Source organism: Tamandua tetradactyla, chromosome 22, assembly GCF_023851605.1.
Source record: "Tamandua tetradactyla isolate mTamTet1 chromosome 22, mTamTet1.pri, whole genome shotgun sequence".
Lineage (NCBI taxonomy): Eukaryota > Metazoa > Chordata > Mammalia > Pilosa > Myrmecophagidae > Tamandua > Tamandua tetradactyla.
Window position 1 is genome coordinate 5,622,030 of NC_135348.1, and position 26,707 is coordinate 5,648,736.

At 35.3% G+C, this 26,707-nt stretch overlaps 1 long non-coding RNA gene and 1 pseudogene across 1 annotated transcript in view; both read left to right on the forward strand.

The window, feature by feature from the left end:
- Nucleotides 1-20,124, forward strand: part of LOC143665915 (aspartate aminotransferase, cytoplasmic pseudogene) — a 55,372-nt pseudogene extending 35,248 nt beyond the window's left edge.
- LOC143666023 (uncharacterized) overlaps nt 1-26,707 on the forward strand; it is a 688,093-nt gene that overhangs the window by 529,611 nt on the left and 131,775 nt on the right. The window lies entirely within an intron of this gene.

Sequence of the window (26,707 nt, forward strand, 5' to 3'; positions counted from 1 at the left end):
TGTATTTTCATATAAATTATTGGATTAACTTTTGAATTTAGATAAATATTTGAATTTTTTCCTAGTGGGTTATATTTATGTGAGTTACATAAATTTAGTTAATTGTGTTTTTAAAATGTTCTTTATCCTATTGATGCTTTGTCTGTTATATTAGCTACTGAAAATGATATTTAGAAGGCTGGCAGTGTCTTTTATGTTCTTTCAGTTCTTCTTTCAGAATTTGAGCCTGCTTCTAAATTTAGAAATGTGATTTCTTCAAGATTGATTCTTATACCATTGCAATATTCCTTCATTATCTATCCTAATACCTCTTTCCTTAATTTCTATTTTCTGAACTAATATATTTCTACAAAGTTTGTTTGTTGGTTTTTTTTGGGGGGGGAGAGGATTTTATATTTGCATGATATCTTTTTACTTCTGTTTACTTTAAACTTCCTTCAACATATTTAAAGTGCGTCTCCCCTGGAAAGGAAGATGTAAGCTTCTAAAATTCAATCTGATATTTTCAGACTATTATTGGCATTATTTAGTTCAATTGTATTTAATGAAATTGCTAATATATATAGGCTTAATCTATCATCTTGCTATTTTCTATTTTACATTTATTTTACGCTTTCTTTCGTGACTGCCTACCTCTGGATTAACCAATGGTCCATTTTTACTCTCTGTTAAATTGTAGGTTATTCAGTATGTTTTCTTCTTTTAGAAATTGCCCTAGAGATTACAGTATGCATCATGGATATATTACAATCTAGAGCAATTATGACTTTCACCATGTCCCTATTAATACAAAAACTTCAGAATATTTTAACTGAACTTACGCCCCATGATAGTTAATTTTAGCATCAACTTGTATAGGTTATGGTGTCCAGTTTTTTGGCTAAATACTGTCTGAGAGGTTGCTATGGAGATAATTTATTAATGAAATTAGCGTCTGCAATCATTTGGCATTAAGTAAAGGAGATTTCTCTCCATAATGTGGGCAGGCCTAATTCAATCACTTAGAGTCCTTAAAAGCAAAGAACTGAGGGTTGCAGGAAGAAAGAAATTCTGCCTCAAGGCTACATCGTCTACTTCTGCCTGCCATCCTGCCCCACAAATTTCAGACTCAAGACTACAAATCAAATCTTACTTTGATTTTCAGCTTGCTAACCAGCAATATAAATATCAGACATGACAGCCCTCACAATTTTGTGAGCCAACTCCTTAATATAAATCTTTTAACATATACATATCCACACGTGCATGCGCATACATACACATCCCACTGCTTCTGTTTCTGGAGAATGCTTTCCGATATATCCCCTTCACTATTCGCTTTGCTTTTCACAGTCATTTCACTTCTATGTGTTTAAAACACCATAAGGTTTTTTATGTTGTTCAGTCAATATTAAACTAACATTTGACTACATATTTTACTCTTTTTAGTATTCTTAGTGTTTTATGTTCCTGCAAGTTCATACTGCTCTCTTGGTTCCTGTTCCTTCTGCCTGTGGGGGGTGGGGTGGGGCTGGGGGGGGAGAGAGAGAGAGATTAATAGTTATTTTAAATGTTCGAGAAAGCATTCCAACTTTTTAAGGCTCCCAATCTTATCAGAAGTCTGCCATCAGATTTACTATTATTTTTGTTATTTCATCCCTTAAAAGAAATGTATCTTTCTTACCTTAATGCTTTCATTTTTTCCTTTTCTTCAGAACTTAGCACTTCTCTATCATACCTAGGTTTTGTTTTATTTTGTTTTGCACTTATTCTGTTAGTTACTTTTTGTGCTTCTTCAATCTGTTTATAGTACACTTATTTTTAAAAACCGGTCCGTTTTGCTTCAAAGATTGCTTCTTCACTATTTGTGCTCTCTCCCTCAGCTGCCCTTATTACAAGAATGTTTGACCTTTGCGCTTTGTTACACACTTCCTCCTTCTCACTTTTTGTGCACATAGTGTTCCGTCCCACTCCCACCATCAGTTTACATTTTCTATTGACCTGTCCTTCAGTTCAATTATGTATCTTCTGTTGCATCTAAAATGTTTTGAAACTGTTTCAATGGAACCTAATTAATTAGATTTTGTAATTCTAATTACTAGAACTGATTGATGTTTTTGTAGAATCTAAAGCTGCGGTGATTTTCTTCAACATTTTTCCACTTTTTTCACCCATTTGTGTCATTTTTGAATATTACTCATTGGAGAGTCCTAAGTAGCTAACATCAATGTGTGTATCACTTGTGAATCTCTTGATATGGTCAATTTGCAGTCTTGATTTTTTTAAAATCATATTGCACTGTCTGTTAGTATGTTTTGGAGATTTTAGTAAGTGGAAATCACTGTATATAAAATACACAGAGGTTCAGATGATGGAATCTTCCACTAGAATGGGTTTATTTTTTCCTCTGCTTGGTAGCTGGTATGGTTTCTAAATATATTAATTAAATCAGGGATTTTTCTAGATCAGGTCTGTGTTGCATTTCTTGCCAGAATTCAGCAAATGTCCTGAGGGAAAACTAGCTGTATTTCTGAGATTCCCAAAGTTTTTGTTAAAAGTTCTATAGGTTTTCTGCCCCAAATATTTCCTACCCATGATTTTTTTTTTTCTTAGACTCTGCCTTCTGCCCACAACCAAATCATCAAATACCCCAGGATAAAATGGCTTAAAATTCAGGTTACTCAGATAATTCCTATTGAAATAGTGCTCTCTGATGACTTTGAGCCAGCATGGTCTCTATGTTGTTTTTCTTTATTCTATTTATGTTTGCTATTGGCAGAAATATTGGAAAGCTACAAATAATTTCATTCCACATGGAAATTAATTTCTTCACCTAGGGAAATTTTTGATGTCAACTTTTGAGGCCTGTCCCCTATCTCATAAACCAGTATTTAGATATACCACTATTTAGATATCCAGTTATTGGAGAAATACTCAAGATACTGCATTTAAAAAATAATAATTCCTTTGCTTTTCATCAAAGGTTCAGTTTGTTCATATATCAAATTTTGACTAACACTAAAATCTATGTAATCTTTGAGGCAAATGTTAATTTAGAGATCTTAAGAAAGTCCTTCAGTAAACAGTGAGACAAGATAAAGCAGAATGTAACTATAGAGTTGCAAATCATTTTTGCACTCTCTTGGCTCCATATTCACAGTGTCATGATTAAACAGCCAAAAATGAAGCTCAAAATTTGTGATTGATAAGGGAATCTCTTATAGAAGATAATAGTTAATCTTGTGTTTTACTTTCAAGCAACAGCAACATGAATTTTAGAATTTTAACTTCCAGGAAAGTTTCTTGACTTATAAAAGGATCTTTTCTTACCCAACAATTTTTCTATTATTATTTCAATTTACATTGTTGATATATTTACTGCATTTATTAACATATTTCTATTTATGTAAACTTTTAAAATTTTGTGTTTCAGCCTGAAAACTGCAAATCAAATTTATAGTGATTATCATAATGGTAAAATACAACAGTTGCCCCTAACTACAGATTCAATGCATATCTTTAATCTGTAGACTTTTCCTTGCCAAATTATTGAACTATGCCTGATTAAGGAACTTCATGCTCTGATCTATTAGTTACATATTCATTTTTTCTAAGTTCAATTTGTGACATTATTTGGAAAACATGATATGCTCGTTCCCATACATAAAATCATTCATTCATGGCCTATTTATAGGGTCTCAATCTGCCCTTCAAATATTCTCCAGAACTAAAACCTGTCAAATTCTCAACTTCATGGCTTAGATGCTAGAAATAATCTTCTTTGCTTTTCAGAACACACTCTCTGTTTCCGTCTCTCTCTTATCCTATTCAGCTTCTCTTTTTCACATAGCTATCTAGACTCGATGTCTTTTCCTTCAAATCAAATTAGTGACCAAATATACATACGCAAAGTCTGAGTCAAGAATAGCCATTAATATAATCTCTTTCATCTATTTTTACATTCCTGTCAATTATTATAGGACAAGGTTCAAGTTGGAAACAAGTTGAATTAAGTCTTTCATTAAAGGCCAGCCCAATAACAATGTTATATTCTTAGTTTTTCTCCCAATTTACACCTCTTACCCACTGGAATGAAATTGTGCTTCTTTCATGACTTATGGCAGAAAAACTCAGTGATAGAAATGAAAGAGAATATAGGAAGTTGTACAGGAAATGTCATCATTAATTTGTATCTATTTAAGACAGCATCCCAATATGATTATCTAGCCTATTAACTTTTTAACACCGATATCATTTATAATCTGGCAAATTTCTCATTCAAGTGTCAATCACTAGATGAAAGGTGCAAGATTTCTCCAATTCAAAGAAGTCAGTACATCACTACAAAGAAAGACTCAGTAAAAAGTGAGTTACCTATGAGTTCATGGATTGGATGGTGATTGGATGTGCTAAAACTGCTGAGATACAATATACCATGAATGGGTTGGTTTTTATAAAAGGTATTATTAGGTTACAAACTTAAATTTCTAAAGGCATAAAAATATCCATACTTAAGGCATCAACAAGATATTACCTGGACTCTGAAGAAAGACTGCCAGCATCTGGAACACCTCTGTCAGCTGGGAAGGCACATGGCTGGTGTTGGCTGGTCCTTGCTCCTGGTTCATTGCTTTCAGCTTCTGATTCCAGTGGCTTTCTCCCTGTGTCCTGTAGGTCTTCTTTTAGGATCTCTCAGGGCATTTCTGTCTGTCTTCCTCTTAAAGAAAGAACTCTTAAAGGACTCCAGTAAGCAGCTTAACACCCATGTTGAATGGCAGGGTTGCATCTCCAAAAGTCCAATCCAACAAGAAGTCTGTCCACAGGATTGGATTAAAATAATGGCTTTCCTGGGGTACATAACATATTCAAACCAATACAGATAACATCCAACCAATGCAGTGAAGAACATGTCTGTGTATGCTGTTAGTCTGATAACTTGTTAACTTTATATAGGAACATATTCTAAAGAGCCCTATAAGAAGAAATTCCAGAATGAGAGTGAATTGGGTCTTATGATACCACCTTTACCCCTGTCTTAAGATTATTTCTATTGACCATCTGTTTTAATTTCTTTGGCTGTTCAAACAAGTGCTTTGAAAATGAATTGAGTTAAACAGTGGGAATTTATTTGCTCATAGGTGTGAAACCAAAAGAAAATCCAAATCAAGGTGCCATCAATAAGAAGCTTTCTCCCCAAGGGCTCTGGAATTCTGGGCCTGGTTGCTGGTAATCCTTGGTCCTTAATTTGTCACATGGTGTTCTAGTTTGAAAGCTGCTGGAATGAGATATACCAGAAATGGTGTGTCTTTTTAAAAGGAGAATTTATTAATTTGCAAATGTACATGTTCTAAGGCCATGAAAACACCAAATTTAGGCAAGGTTATGAAATGTTCAATCTAAGGCACCCAGGGAAAGGTACCTTGGTTCAAGAAGGCTGATGACATTCAGGGTTTCTCTCTCAAATGGAAAAGCACATGGAGAACATGGCGATGCCTGCTAGCTTCCTCTCCAAGCTTCTTCTTTCATGAGGCTCCCCTGAAATCATATTCCTTCTTCATCTCCAAAGGTCTCTGGTTACATGGGCTCTTGTGGCTTTCATGACTCTGAAGCTTTTTCCAAAATGTTTCTTCATTTAAAAGATTCCAGTAAACTAATCAAGCCCCACCCGGAATAGGTGGAGTTACATCTCCCCCTAATCAAAGATCAATACCCACAATTGGGTGGAGATAATCTAATCAAGTTTTGACCATATAGTGCTGAATAGGGACTAAAAGAAATGGCTGCCTTCACAAGATGGATCAAGATTAAAACATGGCTTTTCTAGGGTGCATTATCCTTTCAAACCAGCACATGTGGGAAGATACAAGCCAGTTTCTCAATTATTTTATAGATTCCATTGAATTTCATCTTCTGGTTTCTCCCTATGGCTTTCTATCTCTCTCTCTCTCTGAGTTTTCTTTTGCTTATATAGGACTCTAGTTAATAGAATTAAGACCCATCCTTATTGGACTAGGCAGTGACTTAAATGAAATAAACTCATCAAAAGATCTTACTTACAATGGATTCAGACCTATAAGAATAGAATAAATTTACAAATATGTTTTTTTCTGGGGTACATACATCTTTAAGCTACCACATTCCCTGAAGACTGTGGCATTCTGAAGTTGGCTGCTGGTGATCCTCGGCAAGGCAGGTGGCAACATCTCCTGGTCTCTCCATTCTCTTTCTGGTTCAGTTGATTTTTCAGCTCAGTCTGATCCCTCTGGGGCTTTCTTTCTGTGTCTGCCTGAATATGGTTGTACTTTAAAGAACTCTAGTAGTAGGATTAAGAACCATCCTTATTGTGATGGGCCACACCCTAACTGAACTAACGTCAATAAAATGTCCTACTTAGAGAGGGTTCACACTCACAGTAATGGAATAAGTTTGGAAACTTTTTTGGGGTTATGTAATTCCAAACCAGCACCCATATAATTTAAAAGTTTATAACTTGTAAATTCCAATTTCTACCTCTGTATCTTTAAGATTCAATTCTTACTAAAACTTCTTTTAACCATTCATGTGGCAAATTTCTTTTTTAATATTATTTTAGACAACTAGAAGACAAATGATATATTCTACTACACATATCCTAGCACATGCTTGAAATTTAGAAAAAAACCTATAAATTTGTTTAACACTATGTTTGCTATAATCAGAAAATTTCTGTTGAATGTGTAATTTCATTCTAGTAATTTAAAATACTTTAAAAGATAGTATTGGGCAGGACATACCAAAAGACCCGGGTTTGATTTCAGGAGCCTGCCCATGCAAATAAAGATAGTATTGGTAGGAAAAATGTATGTGTGTGTGTATCTGATACACCAACTGGTCATTTGTAATGTATGTACCCCATGAAATATGTTATGAAAATTCATTTACCCAATCTTACCTGGGATGGGAACTATGTAATTCTGTTTCATAGAAAGTATAATGTGTTTGTGTTTTATTGTAATGAAAAGACTTTTTGATCCTATATTCCAGAAGTAAATGGACTAATCTATGCAGAATATATTTAAAGTGAAAATAACAGTCTTAGCATTAAATATAAGCTGATTAGAAAAGAAAAATACACAGAATTCAAATAAAGTGTTTTCTCCTCATGAAAATGGTCAGTAAATAATTAGGACCAATAAAGCTAATCTACCATTTCAATTTATTGTTTAGAGTCACTTGTATAGCTTCCACGTTTTTGTTCTCATGAATACTAGTTTTGTGTAAATTTGTACTTTATTTTATACTTGTCTATATTTGTTTTGTTGCACATTTACGCATTATGTGCATACAAATTTCAATGTTAGTGGATGATGCCAAACAGATTTCTATAGTTTTAACAGTATACATGTTCACTTGCAATATATAATATTTCAGTTTCCATTTTTGACAAGACTTTACAGACAATGTAATAGTATAAACAGAGGCTTTCTTTTAAAATGATAAAAAAAGAAAGTGCTTTCTGAAAGGAGGAAAAAAAGAACTTGGTTTACCAGTGAACCCCATTAAAAATTTTTCCAATGAATGCATTTTGAAAAGACGGAAATTGATTCTAGAAATAAGACTGAAATTCAAAGAATATTAAGGAAAGTTAATGCCAGCTTTGTAGTAAATATGGACAAGCAAAAACATTATAAAACAACATTCATAATATCTAATTCATAGTAACAAAGAAATGAGTGAAAATTAAAGTACTGAAAAATATGTCAGGTAGAGATAATAGAAATTACATTACTCTTAATATCCTTTTGTTGTTTTTGAGCACTATAAATTATTGATTATATGTCAACTGTATTATGTTAATATTCACATTAAAATTTCTATGACAACTATTAAAATGATATGAACCAAAGGAATGGTTACAGATATAGAAGATAAAAGATATAAAGAAGAAATATTCATATATATATATATATATATATATATATATATATATATATGAAAGTAAGAAAGCAAAAACACTAAGTTTGTGGTGAATTTTACAGAAATACGTAACAATTTCAGTCAGTAAGAGGTAGGAACTTTCTGTACTATCTTCGCAGCCTTTTTGTAAATCTAAAATTATTTCAACAGATTTATGTATAGGTATAAGTCAATAAATTGCACAGTTTTGTAGATGTCTATGAAATGCATCACTACAATCAAGACAATAAATGTACTCATCACTCTTACAGGTTTCGATTTTAGAAGTTTTTAACTATAAATTCAAGTGTTTAATAATTGTAGGATTAATCAGTTTTTCTACTTTTGCAGTAAACTTTTAGAGTTTTTATATTTCATGGAGTTTTTCCATTTCCTTTAGGTTGTGAAATTTTGGGCAAAATCTGGTTCATAATATAATATTTACTTATACTTTGGTAGTGATGTCACCTCTTTCACCATTAATGTCAATTGTGTCCTCTCTCTTTTTTTCCTGATCAGTCTTTTAGAAGTTGGTCAATTTATATCTATCTTCAAGAACCAGTTTTCGGTCTCATTTATATTTTAAATTTTAAATCTTTTCTTCTAATTATGTAATTTGCTTTCCTTTTCTATTTTTTTTTTTAAGATGAAGCTGGTCTCATTGAGAACTTTTTTTTTCTTTTCTACTAAACAGTTTGGTGCTATTAGTTTTTTTTTTAAGTTATTTATGCATACTGTTTGCATATTCATTCAGTTCAAGTTACCTTCCAATTTCCATTTATTTATTGACTTTATTAAATTCAGACTATGGAACTTGGATATATTTATTCTTATTGTCTTTCTTGATCCACTCTCCATTCTTCATAGTTCCTTCTTCCCTAAGACACCAACCTCATCTGCTCCAGTGCTTTAGGATACAGATTTGGTGTAGTCAATATGCAACCAGAGAATAGAATAAAATGGATGGGGAGGTCAAAGAAAATTATTTTCCTGATTCTCTATGGGCTCCTCTTGCACGGCTCTGTTCCTCAACAGAAGGCCATTGCTCCTCTCTTATGTTAGGCTTACCCTTGATGATTTAGGAGTAGTATAATTTTGTTTCTACTAACTTCATGCTACTGCACTATAATTGGTATTTCCCTACGCTGCCCCATACCTTTGTGAATAGTAATGCTCCAAATCAAACTTCCTTGAGTCATCCTAGCTGCATGGGTGATCTGTCTGTTGGGACCTTGACTGATATAAAGAGCTCATTTATGTTGCTAAGGACAAGGTCTTAGGAACACAGGGGAAAAAGGGTAAGATCTTTGGGGCTTAAGAGTTCTAGGAACTAAGTAACCAGGATATAGGGAAACATCTATGTAGTCACTGAGACAATAAGAAATGTTCCAGCAATAAGATATAAAGTATTTCTGGGGGAAGGATTGGGTGTCTATGGTGGTGAGTAGCAAGAAAACATAATTGGTGTTATCAACCACAAAAGTAAAAATGTCTGGAACTCACAATAAGAATCAAGGATGGCATCTACTCTGCCCTGCTATAGGCCAGTGTGAGAAAAAAGAACCAGACTTTAAAGGGAAGCTGAGGAATTTATTTCCACAGGGCAAAGCCAGGTTCAGAAAAGTTTTAAAAGGACACAGGGAAGATTTTGCAACTCGGTTGAAGTATTTCAAGAATTAGGAATGGTGAGATGTCACTTTAGAAAATGTACAGCTTTAGCTTATATTTGTTAACACTTTTCAGGAAGATTTAGCAAACTACTGAAAATATCTAGTACAGTACTTCACACGTACTAGGCAAAAGATAAGTAATTGCTTAAATTTGAATAAATTGCAAAAATGTCAACAAAACAGTAACAACAAAATACCTAGGAATAAGATAAATAAAAATGTGCCAGAACCATCAGAAGAGAGCACATTTTTTGTAACAATAATAGAGAAGGATTGAGCAAATATTTTGAATAATTTTGAATAAATATACTACCCTTAAATGGAAAGACTGGATATTGTGTGGATATAACTTGAAATTGTTTATATATGTAATGCAATTCATATCAAAACTTCAAATAATTCTTTTGAAATAGAAGAAATGTTTTTTTTGTTTGATTTTTCAAGAGTTTGTCTTTGAAATGAAAGAAGAAAAGGAATAATGAGAGCAAATAAGACCAAATAATTTTTAACTAAATAAAAACAGGTCATACCTTAAATGTATAATATTTCCTACCTACTTTAAATAAGAAAATGCAATTACATGCTTGTTACAAAAATGACAAAAATAAATTAATAAGAGAATGTACAAACACATAAGGCAATAACAGAAAGAAAGCAAGGGCCATCACATCAGTGGGGACAAATAAGCTCAGTAGCTCTATAATTTTTTTTTTTTTGACATGGGCAGGCTCTGGGAAATGGATCTGGGTCTCTGGCATAGAGGGTGGGAATTCTGCCACTGAGCCACCTTCACACTGCCCTAAATTTTTTGAGTGACCAAAAAATATTCAGTAAATATTTTATAAAAGTTGGCATATAGTTGTATATAACAATATATACTGTATACTAAGTAAAACCACCGAATATGCACAATAAAATATTTCATAGAGATTTATTCTGTATCATATGCTTGCACTTCAAGTAGTTTCAAGATGTCAGAAGCAACTTATTAAGAATAATATATCTGTTTGCTATTAAAATTTTCACGTATTAAAAATAAGTGTTGTAAAAAAAAAAAGTGTTGTCAGAGTCGCGAGGTTATCCTGGAGGTTATTCTTACGCATTATATAGAAACCGCCTTTCTAATTAAGGTATATTGGAGAGGCTGGAGGGAAGAGCCTGAAAATGCAGAGCTGTGTTCCAGTAGCCATGTTTCTTGAAGTTGATTGTATAATGATATAGCTTTCACAAAGTGACTGTGTGATTATGAAAACCTTGTGTCTGATGCTCCTTTCACCTACATATGGACAGATGAGTAAAACATACAGATTAAAAATAAGTAAATAATAGGGGGAACAAATGTTAAAATAAATATAGTAGATTGAAATGCTAATGATCAATGAAAGGGAGTGGTAAGGGGTATAGAAAAAAACTGGGGAAGCAAAGGCTAAAATAGATTGGGTAGATGGAAATACTAGCAGTCAATGAGAGGGAGGGGTAAGGGCTATGGTATATATGATTTTTTTTCTGTTTTCTTTTTGTTTCTTTTTCTGAATTGACACAAATATTCTAAGAAGTGATCATGGTGATGAATATACAGCTTCGTGATGATATTGTGAGTTACTGATTATAGACCAATAATGGAGCGATCATTTGGTAAGAATGTTTGCGTTTGTTATGTTGTTACGTTTAAAAAAATTTTTAATTAAAAACAGTGTTGTCAATATAAAATTCTAAAAAGTGCACATCATTGATGAAGCACTGTGTATTATATAAAGACCATTGCTGAACAAAATAATTTGCCTCTCATTTTTTTCTAGAATATTTGAGATTTTCCATGACCAATCCAGAATATTTTTCCACCCAATGATTTTTACACAATATTTGTTGGTGATTGCTCTGCCGCACTGCCATTTTTGCCACAGTACTGTTTGCATCCCCTCAGAAGGTATTTGCGTGTGATGTAAGTATTTATATTCCTCAAGGCATGTAGGTTAGGAGGGCAACCCTGCTTCAGGCAGCAGCAGCTGCTTCAAGGCGCTCTAAAGGCCAGGTGGAGGCTCAATTACTCTCTACTCATGGGACTCTGGGGTGGAGGCTGGAGGCACAGCAACTCCTTAGAGAATGGCCTTCCCTTGATGGAAGGCTGAAGCTGCGAGATGGGCATACACGTTTTTTTAAGTGGAGAAATTGTGGGTTTACAAAAAATCATATAGAAAGTAGTTGCCATCCCTCCCACCTTACACACCTACTTTTCTCTGTTATTAATATTTTGCCCCAGCGTTCCACAATTGATGAGACAATATAATATAATGAAATACACTATTAACTAGAGTGATTAATCTACACTAGGGTTCACCGTGTTGTGCAATGCTATGTTTGTGTGTGCTTTATGAATTTTTATTCTAGTAATACACATAAAAACTAAAATTCCCACTTTAACCACACACAAATGTATAATTTAGTGGTGTTGATTGTGTTCATAATGTTGTGCTACCATCACCACCATCCCTTAACAAAACTTTTCCATCAGAAACTTTTCTGGGTTTGTTTCTTTTATTTTAATGCAATTTTATTGAGAGATATTTATACACCCTATAATCCAAATAATGTATATGATCAAAGGCTCACATTATCATATTCGTTCATCACCACAATCAATTTTAGAACATTTTCATTACTCCAAAAAAATATTAAAATAAAATAAAAATAAAAAAGAACACCCAAGGGAGTGCAAAGGTAGTTCAGCAGTAGAATTCTTGCCTGCCATGCTGGAGACCCAAGTTTGAATTCCAGCTCATGCACTTCCCCAAAAAACGAACAAAATAAAACCAACAAAAACAAACAAAAAATTCAACAAATGATACTGCAATAACAAGCTACTCACATGGAAAAAGTATGAAATGTGACCCTGCTATACAGCATACAAAAACAAAACAAACAAAACAACCTATACCTTTATCCCTATATATGTATGTATGTATGTATGTATTTATCTTTATTTTATTACTCATCTGCCCATACACTGAATAAAGGGAGTGTCAGTCACAGTTTTCACAATCACATGGCCATACAGTAAAAGCTACATAGTTATAAATCATCATCAAGAGTCAAATCAACTGGGTTACAGATCAACTGTTTCAGGTATATCCTTCTTGCTATACTAAAACACTAGAAACTAGAAAGGAATATCTATATTATGAATAAGAATAAAACTCCAGAATGATCTCTCAACTCCTTTTGAAATCTCTTAGCTACTGGCACTTTGTTTCCCCCTTTTTGGTCAAGAAGGCATTCTGAATCCCATGAAGCCAGGGCCCAGCTCATTTTTGGGACCAATAGCCTGATAGCCTACTCCACCCCTGAGGGTCATCTACGAGGTAAGAGGGGAGTGAGTTCACCTGCAGAGTTGGCTTAGAGAGAGAGGCCACAACTGAGCAACAAAAGAGGTTCTCTGTGGGTGACTCTTAGGCATAATACTAAGGAGACTTAGCTTCTCCTTTTCAGAAATAACTATCGTAAGGGCAAGCCCCAAGATGAAGGGCTTGACTTACTAAATTGGGGGTCCCCAATGCTTGTTGGAGAATATCAGGAATTCCCCAAGTGGGAATGTTGAATATTTCTACATTTTTCCCAAGTTCCTCAAGGGGACTTTATAAATACTTTTTTATTTTCTTCCAAATATATTCTAGAATTAAACTGTACAGACTAACAATATCTGAACCTGTATGTCAACTGACCATACAGATTAATTAGATGGTGTGCTATGAAAATATAAATTTTGCACCAAATGATTATTTCCTCCTTGATCTCACACAGATGTTGAAGTTTTAAACTATAGCCCATATCATCCTTTACCCCTTTACCTTACTTACCTGATTTATCTTAGTTCTAACCAAGTCTATTTCATTCTTATCTCTAATTGGTGTATGATCTCATTTTCAGCTTCTTTTTAACAGTTGTTGTATGCACTAATGCTGACTTTCAGAGCTGCAGAACTCTACCTCTAAGTCTCAGGTGTCACACAGATACCCACAGTTCCAGGGAGCTACCAGGTTATACACAAAGAGCACAACATCTTGGAATTTAGAAATCATAGTTACAACCCAGGAATAGATGTGACTGCTGTAAGAGCTTACGATCTGGGAACCTTTACAATGAGGCTTATTGAATATTCAGTACTCTTTAATCTTCAATTGTCCAATCTCTGCTTATATTCTATCCTCTGATAACTTATGCTTTCAAATTCAATTCTCAGAGTTTGCTCATTATAGTTAGTTTATACTAGTGAGGCCTTAGAATATGTGTCCTTTTGTTTCTTGTTTATGTCACTCAAAATAACGCCCTCAAAGTTCATTCACTTAGTTTCATGTCTCTCACCTTCTTTCCTTCTTATAGCCATAGATATTCCTTTGTATGTAAATACCACAGCTTGTCCTTCCATTCATCAGTCCCTGTACCCTTAGGCCAGCAAAGAAAGAAAAGGGAAAAAATTAAAAAGAATAAAAAATAAAAAGGGGAAATAACAACCCGAATATCATACCCCTCCTTTTTATCCCCCTCATATTGACATTTAGCTTTGGTATATTGCCATTGTTACAATTAATGGACGAACATCACAATGTTATCATTAATCATAGACCCTAGTTTGCATTGATTGTATTTTTCCATATATCTTTCCATTTTCGACACTTGTAAAGGTGACCTCCATTTGTTCTCCCACATGTAAAAACTTTCTTCAATCTGTCTATTTATCACAATTATACCCCACTGTAGATTTCACTAAGTTATACAGATGCGATGTTTATCCTCTCTCTTTCCTTTTGGTGGCATACATGCCCATAGCCTTCCTCTTTCAATGATATTCACATTCAGCTTTGTTCATTATGCTTAAAATATTGTGCTACCATCAGTATTGTGCTATCCACTTCTGGGACTTTACAATCAATCCTGTTGAACACTCTCTACTTCTTTAACATCAAATGTCCATCCTCTAGCCTCTTTCTATCTCTGGAGAACCTGTGTTCTTAATTTTAACTCTCAGAGTTTGCTCACTATAGTTAGTTCATATTAGTGAGACCCTATAGTATTTGTTTATTTGTTTCTGGCTAAGTTTGCTTAACATAATATCCTCAAGGTTCACTCAAATTGTTGCATACATCATGACTTGATTCCATCTTACAGCTGCATAATATTCCATCATATGTATATACACTGTTTGCCCATTCATGAATTGATGGATGTTTGGGCTGCTTTCATATCATGGCAGTTTTGAATAATGTCACTATAAACATCAATATCCCTACTATCTTCAGTTTCTCAAATGTGTACCTAAGAATGGGACTTTTGGATCATATGGCAATTCCATACTTTTCTTCCTAAGGAGCTGACAAACCACTTTTCAGAGCAATTGTTCCATTCTACATTCCCACCAACAGTGAATAAGTGTCTCTCTCCAGATCCTCTCTAGCACTTGCAGTTTTTTGTTGTTGTTGTTTTTGATAATGGCCATTCTAGTAGGTGTGAACTAATATCTCATTGTGGCTTTCATTTGCATTTCCATAATGGCTAGTGAAGTTGATCATTTTTCATGTTTTTGAGCCATTTGTATTCCTTCTTTGGAAAAGTATCTTTCTATTTTTTTGCCCATATTTGAATTGGGTTGTTTGTCTGATTGTTGTTGCATTGTAGGATCTCTTTATACATTCTGGTGACTAAATCCTTATCTGATATGTGATTTCCGAATATCTTCTCCCTTGCATAAGCTGCCTTTTTACTTTTCTGACAAAATCCTTTGATGTGCAAAACTATTCAATTTTAAGGATGTGCTTGTTTGAATCTGTTATGCACCTACCAGAAAAGGTCATGTTCCTTTAATCCATCCTTGTGGGTGCAGACCTACTGTGGGTGGGCCCTTCTGCATAGGTGGTTTCCATGGAGATGTATCAAGGAAGTAAGTATAAGAGAAATCGGCAAGTATCCCAAGGCAAATGAAAATGAAAACAAAAACTATCAAAACTTATGGGATGCAGCAAAGGCAGTGTTGAAAGAGAAATTTATTCCCCTAAATGCCTACATTAAAAAAAAAGAAAGAGCAAAAACTGGAGAATTAACTGCTCACCTGGAGGAAATAGGGAAAGACCAGCCAACAAATCCCAAAGCAAAAAGAAAGAAAGAATGTGTTGTTTAGCCTCCATGTATTTGTGAGTTTTCCAGCCTTCCATCGTTGTTGATTCACTGTCTTCATTATTCCATCTTCATTATTCCATCTTCATTATTCCATCTTCATTCCATTATACTCTGAGAAATTGTGTTGTATAATTTCAATATTTTTAAATTTATTAAAACTTGCTTTGTGACACAACACATAGTCTATCTTGGAGGATGATCCATGAGCACATGAGAAAAATGTCTATCTTACTGTTGTGGGGTATGATGTTCTGTAAATATCTGTTGTGTCTAGTTCACATATTGTCGTGTTCAAAATCTCTGTTTCTGTGATGATTCTCTGTCAAAATATTCTGCCCATTGATGAGAGTGGTGTATTGAAGTCTCCAACTATTATTTAGAAGTGCATACTTCTCCCTTCAGTCTTGTCGGTGTGTGCCTCATGTATTTTGGGGCACTCTGACTAGGTGCATGAATATTTATGAGTCTCTAGTAGACAGCATATAGATGCATGATGTTTTGATTGAGGAGTTTAATCCGTAAACATTTAATGCTATTGCTATAAGGGCAGTACTTTCTTCTACCATTTTTTCTTTTGGATTTTATGTGCCATATGTTATTCTCTCTTTTAACCCTTATTGATAGTCTTTATTCTGCACTCTTCTCCAAATCACTCTCTCCTCTCCTTTCCTGTTACCTGTATTATTCCCTTAAGCATTTCTTGTAGAGCAGATCTCTTGTTTACAAACTCTTTCAGTGACGTGTGACAGTGAAAGTATTTTAAACTCTCCCTTGTGTTTTTGAAGGATAGTTTTGTTGGGTATAGAATTCTTGGTTGCCAGTTTTTCTTTTTCAGCATCTTAAATAGATCATACCACTACTTTCTCACCTCATGGTTTCTGCTGAGACATATGCATATAATCTTGTCAAGCTTCCTTGTATGTGATGTTTCACTTTTCTCTTGCTGCTTTCAGAATTCTCCCTTTGTCTTTGAAATTTGATAATCTGACTATTAGTTGTCTTTGAATATTTGATTTATTCTGTTTGGGGCCTGCTGTGCTTCTAGCATCAATAATTTTTTTTTTTATAAGAGTTGGGATAGTTTCAATAATTACTTCTTCCATTGTTCTTTTTAACTCTTTTCCCTTCTCTTCTCCTCTGGGACACCCATATTATGTGTATTCAGGCACTGCCTGTTGTCATTCAGTTCCCTGAGACCCTGCTCATATTTTTCCATTCTTTTCCCTATCTGTTCTTTTGGGTGTAGGATTTCAAATTTTCTGTCCTCTCGTTCACTGATATTTTCTTCTGACTCTTCAAATCTGTTGTTGTATGCCTCCATTTTGTTTTTCATCTCTTCTATTGTGACTTTCATTCCCAAAACTTCTTCAGTTTGCTTTTATAAGCTTCAAGGTTCTTCTGTGTGGTCACCCAGTGTCTTCTTTTATATCCTTCAATTCTTTTGCCACATTTTCTTTCAACTCATTGACTAAATTTAGAAGATTTATATGAATCGATAATTAGTCATTTTATCTCCTTTATCTTATTTGAAGTGTTAGATTTTTCTTTGATTGAACCATGTCTTCATGCTTCCTAGTATGACTCAAGATTTTTTTGCTGGTCTCTAGGCATCTGATTTCTTTGATTAGTTTATTCAGGAGGTTGTTTACTTCCTTTTACCTAGGGTTTTATCATTGATTGGCTTTGTTCTCCAAAGAAGATAGAGAACTTATTCTAGACCTCTAGCATAGCTTCTGCTTAATGGATTCGAATTTTTCAGCTCTTTTTTTTTTTTTTTTTGAGAGTTCTTTCCCTGCCAGATACAATCAACCCCAATTAGACTTTCCCAGACTAGACAGGCCTCGGACTCAGGCAGAGGATCTAATCAGTATCAAATTTCCCTGGGGAGAGACCCAGCAGGGTGCCAATCTTTCCCATAAAGGCTCTTAATTCTGTACTTTTCCTATCCTGTCCAGCAGGGGGCACTTACCAGCCCACAGATCCACACCAATGTAAAGTGGCATGGTGATTTTAATTCTCAGCAGACCCTGTCCCTGCCAGGATTGTGGTTGAGACAGAGGCTGAGGCAGAAGGTGGGTTTAAACTGTTTGTTTCCCAGCACTCTGGGTCTGAATTCTCTCAATGAGAACTGCTGCTTGTGCTTGGCCTCAGCCCTAGCCCTTATTTTCTTGGGGAAGATATCTCCTTCACTGACTAATTACTTTGCCTCTCAGACATACATTAACTCTGCCATCACCTAGAGCAGTGCTGACAAATGAAAATCCCTGAGGCTTTCTTTAATGTGCTGCTAAAGAGCATATTTTTATAAAAAAGTAAAAAAAAAAATCCTTTTCAGAGCTGATCCCTAGGCCCCAGGTTTACCAATCAAGAGCCAGAGTTGATACCTGGCCCTGTGTGCCCCTTTCCTTGGGATACAGCCCTTTTTCAGTATTCTGAGCTTAGTCAACTTCAAAATCTCTGTTGTTGTTTTCATCAACCTTGCATCCTCTCTCTGCTGGGAGAGACCTCCAGGTTCATTTCATGCTTGTTGTAGGTTTATCTATACTCAGAGCTTGTATTCAACAATCTGAATTTGTTAATTAAATCCACATTTAGAGTTTGATTGAGCTGCCTTCCCTTGCTCCTAATAGTGACTGCTCCTTTTTCCCACAATGAAGTGACTCCAAAAGAGCCTGCCAAACCAATAGGGGAAGGATGCGAGTCTCCACAGTTTGAGAGACTTTATTTACACTTCTGTGCTGTGATCTCAGCCCTTCCATCATTCTAGACTGGTGTATGATGTGTGTATGGTCACAGATGTGCCCAAAACAGTCGTTCTGTTAGGTACTCGCTGTCCTAGAGGATGAACTAAATTCTAGACCTCCTTATGCCACTATTTTGCCCTATCCCTGAGCCATTATAATCTTTTAATGGCTCTTTATGACTAACCTTGTAACCAGAACACTGTCACATCTGTCCACATTCCACTGGCCAAAGCAAGTCATATGTCAAAGCCCGAAATCAATGAATTAGGGAAGTAGTCTCCCTAGAGTGGATAAGGAAAGCAAATGAAAATTTGATTAAAAAAATAATGTTATCTCACGGTATAGAACAGCCAGGAAGAAGATTCTTGGCAGACTCTGGGGCATTTGCTCTGTGCCTCCACCAATCTTTACCAAGGTTCTGCAGGCCCAACCTGTCCTTGTGTTTAAGCTGACCGCCAACTTTTGGGAAGATCCAGATCCTCCCAAGATCAGTCTGGGGTGGGCGCTGATTGCACAGATGATTGCCAGCCCTGGGCTTTGCCGGTCGTGAGGAAGTTAGAGCAGAAGACTGTTAATGGCAGTAACCTCAACCAAGAGTACCCACTGATGCTCGGCCTCCCTGAACACTGGACCTGGGCTTCTCACCTGACCCTTGGGGATGACAGCCCTGTTCTCAAGGACAACCAGGCAGGGGCTGTGCAGTTTTTGAGCAGAACAGGTGCTGTTCGAATTGTAGCCAAGCTCTTAGCTCGATGGCAGACGGGAACAAACAACAAAGACACACCCATCTATGTGCCCTTGCCAACCTGAGAGAATAATAATGGTGTATTTTCTGCTGCTGGCTTTAAAGACACTCAGACCTATTGTTTCTCGGATGCAGTGAAAAGAGGACTTGACCTCCAGGGTCTCCTGAATAATCTGGAGAATGCTCCCAAGTCCTCCATCTTTATCCTCCATGCTTGTGCACACAATCCAATAGGGACCAACCCAACTCGGAACAGTGGAAGCAAGTTGCCTATGCCATGAAGTGCCAGTTTCTGCTCCCCTTCTTTGACTCAGCCTTTTAGAACTTTGCATCTGGAAGCCTAGTGAAAGATACCTAGGTCATTCACTACTTTGTATCTGAAGACTTTGAGCTATTCTGTGCATAGTCCTTCTCCAAGAACTTGGGTTCCTACAATGAGAAAGTGGGGAATCTGACGGTGGTTGGAAAAGAACCTGGTGGCATCCTATGCATCCTTTCTCAGTTGGGGAAGACTGAGTGAATTACTTGGTTCAGTTCTCCTGCTCAGGGAGCTTGGATCATGGCATGTACTCTTTCTAACCCTGAGACCTTTAAGGAATGGACAGACAATATGAAGAAAAAAACTGATTGGAGTCTGACCATGAAATCTGAACTCAGAGCATGTTTAGAAGCCCTCAAGACCCCTGGAACCTGGAATCATATCACTGAGCAAATAGAAATGTTCAGTTTTATTAGGTTAAATCTTAAGCAGGTTGAATATATGGTCAATGAAAAGCACATCTATCAGCTGCCAAGTGGTTGAATCAACATGTGTGGCTTAACCACCAAAAATCTAGATCACGTGGTCAATTCCATCCATGAAGCAGTCACCAAAATCCAGTGAAGAAACATTCTCCAAACCAGCACCACCAAAGCAGTACTACATCACATGTGTTTTCCTGCCTGCACAAATCTAGTTGTCTGTATAGATGTCTGCCTATCATGTATTAGAGAATCCTGAAGGACTGAAATGGCTGATCTGGTGAGGCTGCCTGTTTTCACTTGGCCCTACTGAAAGCAGACATCCCTTGAAAAGAAATGGGAGCCAATAGTAGAGCTTTTGAGGACCTTACAGCAAATTAAGATTTCTGTATTTAAGAAGAATAAATAGTACTTTTATCATGAGATGCACAGTTCTTGCCTTTCTCAGTAGAAGCAGGAGAGTTGCCCAAGAGACTCATGTGCTTCTGCCTATTGCTGGGTTCCGTATAAAGTCTAGTCTCAAGGATCTAGTGATTAGATCGTTGGGGCCAAGTGATTATGGCTGTTGGCTGTGTCATTGTGCTGTTTGAAAAGCCTGTGGAGAGGGGAAGTTTGCCCCGAAGGCAGAGGATGGGCCTGCTACCTCTTTGCAGTGGAAAAGTCATGCTGCCTCAGGCCTTGGAGAGGGTGAAGCACATTGCTAGGGGTTTGGGGAGAGCCTGGCTGCCACCACATGGAGGCATTGAGTGTGTGCCCCAGAGATGGCAGAGAGCCCAGGTGCAGCCCCAATGCTTAGAGAGGATGGAGCCGAGGAAAAGGTGGTCTCCCCAATGTCTTCCAAGGTTGTATTCAGAAAGAGGCATGCCTCTGTGTAGACCCTTGGAAAGGGTGGGACTGCTGCTTTCTAAAGCCCTGAGGATAAATGACTCTTAGACTTTGAAATCTAATGGACTTTGCCTTGCAGGTTTTCGAAACTGTATGGGTCCAGTGACCCCTGTGTTCCTTCCTCCTTATGGAAATGTGTATATGTATCCTATAAAGGTTCCTCTTTTGTATATTGGCAACAAATAATTTATATGAGTTTCCAAAGGTCCAGAGCAAATGGAGAAAACTTTACCTTAGGACTGTCCATGCCTTTAATTAACTTTGATGAGACTTTGTACTGATTTTAATCTTATATTAATCTTGTATTTGAAATGTTACTAGAATGGTTTAAGGTTCTCTGATATTCTTATGGAATGAATATGGGGAAAACATGTTTTTTTTAGGGGCCAGAGGGTGGAATACGCTGGTTTGAAAGGAAGCATGCTCCCTAGAAAATCCATATTTTAATCAAAATCCCATTTCATAAAGGTAGAATAATCCCTATTCAATATTGTATGTTTGAAACTGTAATCAGATTATCTGCCTGAATGATGTGATTTAGTCAAGAGTGGTTGTTAAATTGTATTAGGAAATGACATGTCTCCACTCGTTTGGGTGGGTCTTGATTGGTTTATTGGAGTCCTATAAAAGAGGAAATATTATGGAGAATGAGAGATTCAGAGAGAGCAGAACAATGAAGCGATGAGATGCAGAGAATCCACGAGCCCGCAACTTTTGGAGATGAAGAAGGAAAATGCCTCCAGGGGAGCTTCATGAAACTGGAAGCCAGGAGAGAAAACTAGCAGATGATGCCGTGTTCACCATGTGCCCTTCCAGCTGAGAGAGAAGCCCTGACTGTGTTCGCCCACGTGCCTTCTCACTTGAGAGAGAAACCCTGAACTTCTTGAACCTTCTTGAACCAAGGTATCTTTCCCTGGATGCTCTTGACTGGACATTTCTATAGACTTGTTTTAATTGGGTCATTTCCTCGGCCTTAGAACTGTAAACTAGCAATTTATTAAATTCCTCCTTTTAAAAGCCATCCAGTTTCTGGTATATTGCATTCTGGCAGCTAGCAAACTAGAACAGTCATGAAGACTTGACATCTCACAAAAAATAAAAAATAATGTTATCTGTTGTTAAGTCGGAATGGCAAATAGCCTTATTAAACATCTTGATTTTCTTGAACTTCCATTTTACCCAGAAAACTCAGAGAAGAAATGGTGGCTAACTGAGGCAGATTCACATAACCGTGATCCTTCTGTGGTGCTGACAGAGACCTCTGCTGCCATGAGAAAGAGGAAGTGTGATCAATAAGTCAAACTGGCACCAGAGGGTCTGCTGGTCTTCATCAGGTGGCCTCAAGTTTCCACAAATATTCTGCTCCAGCAAGACGCTGATGAACTGAACTTGATTCAAGGCCACTCCACCCAAGTTAACCCATATACTCCCTCACTCCCCCCTTTCATTCACTCATCCCTTTTGTCACTCCCCCTTTCCCTTCAATCACCATAAAAGCTGCTTCACCAACCCTAACTTTTGAGCAGAACCCTCCTTTTGTGCTGCATCTCGTGCATGCTACTTTAGCTCAATAAACTTCTTTTACACCTTGTTTTAAAATCTGTTTATTCTGTTCTTGGTTGAACACTGTCACAGTTATACATAAATCAAAATAACTTGAGTTTAATTAAGAAATAAAGTAATTTAGAGAAAAATTAACTTGATCTCACTGCACATTGGGAAGGATTTAATAATCAAGCTAATCATACCTAATTATTAATCAAAAAAGCAGCTCCCACTGTAACACATCATGAACAGGTCCTATAACAACTATATATATGTCTTTTGAAATTATGTTTTGTTTTTTTTAACTGTCTAAAGAAATGTAAAGATGAACAATCAAGTATTTTAATGTGGTCACCTGACCTCTAACACATCAGTTATGTAACATTTATTGCAGCATCTTTTGTTTAATGCCATTCTATATTTTAGTCTTCAAATGCACTTTTATTTTGCTACTTGTGTTGTAGTACAAATGTTACAAAGATATTTACAAGCTCTATCGACTAAAAATAAAAATAATTACAATTTCAGAGTTAAATTATTTATCAAATCATCACCTACAGATAAAGAATTAAAAATTTAATGGTGAGACTTAAGTGTTCCTTTCTCCATTCTTAAGTCTTAGACCATCATAAATGATCTAAATGCAGATCTTTCCAGCAAAATTATATTGAGAATTCCATTATGTTATTATCAGAAGTCGATAGAATGAACTCTTTAAAAGAGGTTACTTTCATTTTCATGAAGAAAATCTTAGAAGCCTAAGAAATGCAGTAACTACAAAATTATTTTACTGTTAGTTTTTCTATCAGGACTTTAGATTCTGCTAGTGTTTTGCATACAGATAATGCCTATTTGTTACTGACAACACTTAGAAACCTCACAAAATTTGACCATTATTTTATGACCTCACTTTACAAAAATGTAAGCAAAATTCAAGTAATTTTCATGTTTTTAATGCAATTAATAATTAACAAGAAAAACAATAAGATACAATCACTTGGGGATAAAATAATTATTCTAAATAAATATTCAGAGAAAGATTCATTAAAACTATACTGCAAACTATTTAAACATGTAAAGAAAATTATTTGTAAAAATACCTCTCCGTACTCCCCTCAACATCATTATTACAAATCCTATAGGAGCAATTATTCAAAGTTCCACTTTTTGTCATATTTTACACTCCATGATAGTATTTTCTTTCAGGTTTTCCCAAAGGCTGTTGGAATTGTTTTCTTTCGTTCCTCTCCAAAGTTTTGGAGAAACCAAAAATGTTTTATGCTGTTCATTTTTAGAAAAGTTTCCTTTTTCAGAAAATCACACAGAAATTAAAACATAAGCTGCCTAAGTGTTTCTGCACTCTATCATTTTCATGCAGTATTTTTAAAAAAGAACTTTCCAAGAGGAAAAAAAAAGAAACATCCAAATGTGGAGGTAGAAGATGTATCTACTTTGGTAAGTAGTTTAGATTCTAGACAGAAAGTCATGAATAAGATATATCCTCTGACATCAGGTTACTGAAATAACAATGTAAAAAATCCAAACAAGAAGAAGCAGATAAATTACAAATCTTAAGTGATAAAGTGAAAAGAGTGGCAAAAGCAGAGCACTAGATAAAAGCACTTAAGGAACTCACTGGTGTTTGAGGACAAAGGAAGAATTCTCATCCAAAGGGGATGCAGCCTGTAAGAGGGAAGATACAATGGCAGAAATAAGAATATGTTCACATCATACAGGTAACTTGAACATGATATATTCACAAAATTGATAATACATCAATATAATTTAGATCTAATATATTTTAGAGTAAAAATCAAGAATTGAGATAGGAATTCAGCATTGTTCTGATGTTCTTTCTCTCAAGATTGATCTATAGATTTGACACAATTCCAATAACAACTTCAGCTGGTTATTCTTATAAATATTATTTTTAAATTTAGTGTTTCTGTGTGAAGGATGTGTGTGCAGGCACACATGATTACTAGTGTGTGTAAATTGACATGCTGAGCTTAAATTATATGGAGATGTAAAGAAGTCTAGTAGCAGCCAATTACAGGATTCACACCACTAGATATCAATATTTACTGCAAAGCTGCAGGAATCGAGGCAATGTAGTACTGGCCAATTTATTTTCCCTCAGCCAATACCACAAAGTATAGAAATCAACTGGCATATAGCATATACCTAAATATGAAAGCTGAAAAAAATTCCAGGAGGAGCCATAGGAAAATGTCTTCACGATCCTGGGCAAAGGATTAATATTATACATAATACAAAGTGCACAGACTATTACAAATGGTTAAATGTGTGATTGTGAACACCTTGTGTCTGATGCTCCTTTTATCTACCTTGTCAACAGAGGAGTAGAATATACGGAATAAAAATGAATAATAGGGGGAACTAAGGTTAAAATAAATTTAGTTGGAAATGCTAGTGATCAATGAAAGGGAGGGGTAAAGGGTATGGTATGTATATATAATCTTTTTTCTCTCTGTTTTCGTTTTATTTCTTTTTCTGTTGTCCTTTTATTTCTTTTTCTGAATTGATGCAAATGTTCTAAGAAATGACGAATATGCAGCTAAATGAAGGTATTGTGAATTACTGATTATATATGTAGAATGGAATGATCACATGTTAATGTTTTAGTTCGTTTGTTGTTAAATTTTTTAATTAATGAATAAATAAATTTGAAAAATGGTTAAATGGATTGGGCTTTTCAAAATTAAGAACTTCTGTTTGTTAGACAGCAGTAAGCGACTGAAAAATGTAAAAACATACTAGAAGGAGATATTTACCAGAAATATGTATAGTAATGGTCTTAATAACCTGCATATAAAGAATCTCTAAAAGCCAACAACAAAAAAATAGGCAAATGATTGCAAAGGGAATCTCAAATATACACAAAAGAAGATACAGCAGTGTCCAATCAACAGAAAAGATGCTCAGTATCATTGGCCATTAAGTAACTACAAATTAAAATGACATTGAATCACCAGTCAAAAATGGGCATAAGAGCTCATATTAAAAAGTCTCACGTTGCAATTTTTATTGAGAATGTGACAAAACCGGACTTTTGCAAATTATGGTGGCGTTGTAAATTTTGGAAGTTCAAACAAACATGAACAAGAATGTTCCTATTAACATTATTAATAAATATTATTCTAAAACCTAGAAACATGACTAAATTCTTACCAATAATAGAGGGATTATAATAACAGTGGTCTATTCATGCAATGAAACACTATAGAACGATTTAAAAGATTGAACTTGTGGAAAAGTATAGGTGTCTCACACAGTCTAAGAAGGAAGCAATAGACAAAGGTGTATTTATTATATGATCCCTTCATATGAAATTGAAAATCTGATCAGTAATGATACTGACTAGAATAGTTGTTGTATTTGCAGGGGCACAAATTGAGGGTGTGTTTGCTGATGCATGGGTGAGGTTCTATACCTTGAATTGCGTATTAGTTACCAAAGTGTATACATATGCAAAATTTTAACAAGCACTAAATATTCACGCACTTTATGTGTTATACTTCAAAAAAAAATCAATGATGGGTGCTGATGATATTGTGAGTCATGATAAAAAAGTTGGGTGCTTTGATACGTTGAATTTTCAATTTCATTCATATCAATTTTTTTTCTAATCCCCCATTTAAATTTTAAAATGTTTTCGTAAAGTTTATAAATTAGTTATAAGTGACTGTTTTAGTTTCTAAACATTTGACTTTTCCAAGTGTATATCTGCTATTGATTTCTAATTTAATCCTATTGTAGAGAAAATACACTTTCTAAGATTTGAAGCCGTTTCCATTTATTGAGATTTATTTTGTTCCTTAGATTATGGTCTGATTTAGTAAATGTTGTGGTTTACCTTGAAAGGTTTCATAGTCTGCCTATTTTTCTATCAGTTATTCATAGAGCAGTACGGGTATATTTGACAGTAACTATAGATTTGTTTTCTTTTTTAGTTCTGTTAGTTTTTGTTGAATGTACCTTGGAGTTCTGGATGAACAGACACAAAAACTTGGTGAACTGAACCTTTTATCACTATGGAATGATGATTGTTGACCCCTGGTAATATTTTCCCTTTGATTTCTCCTTTGTCTGATGTTATTATACCAACTCCAGCATTCTTTTGGTTGTTGTTAGCACGGCTTTGCTCTTTTCTACCTTTTTACCTTTAACCTATTTACATTTTATATTTAAGGTGAATTACCTGGTAATTGGAGTATAGTTGGGGCTTTTTTTTTATCCAAACTGAAATATTTGGGCTGTTTATATTTAACATA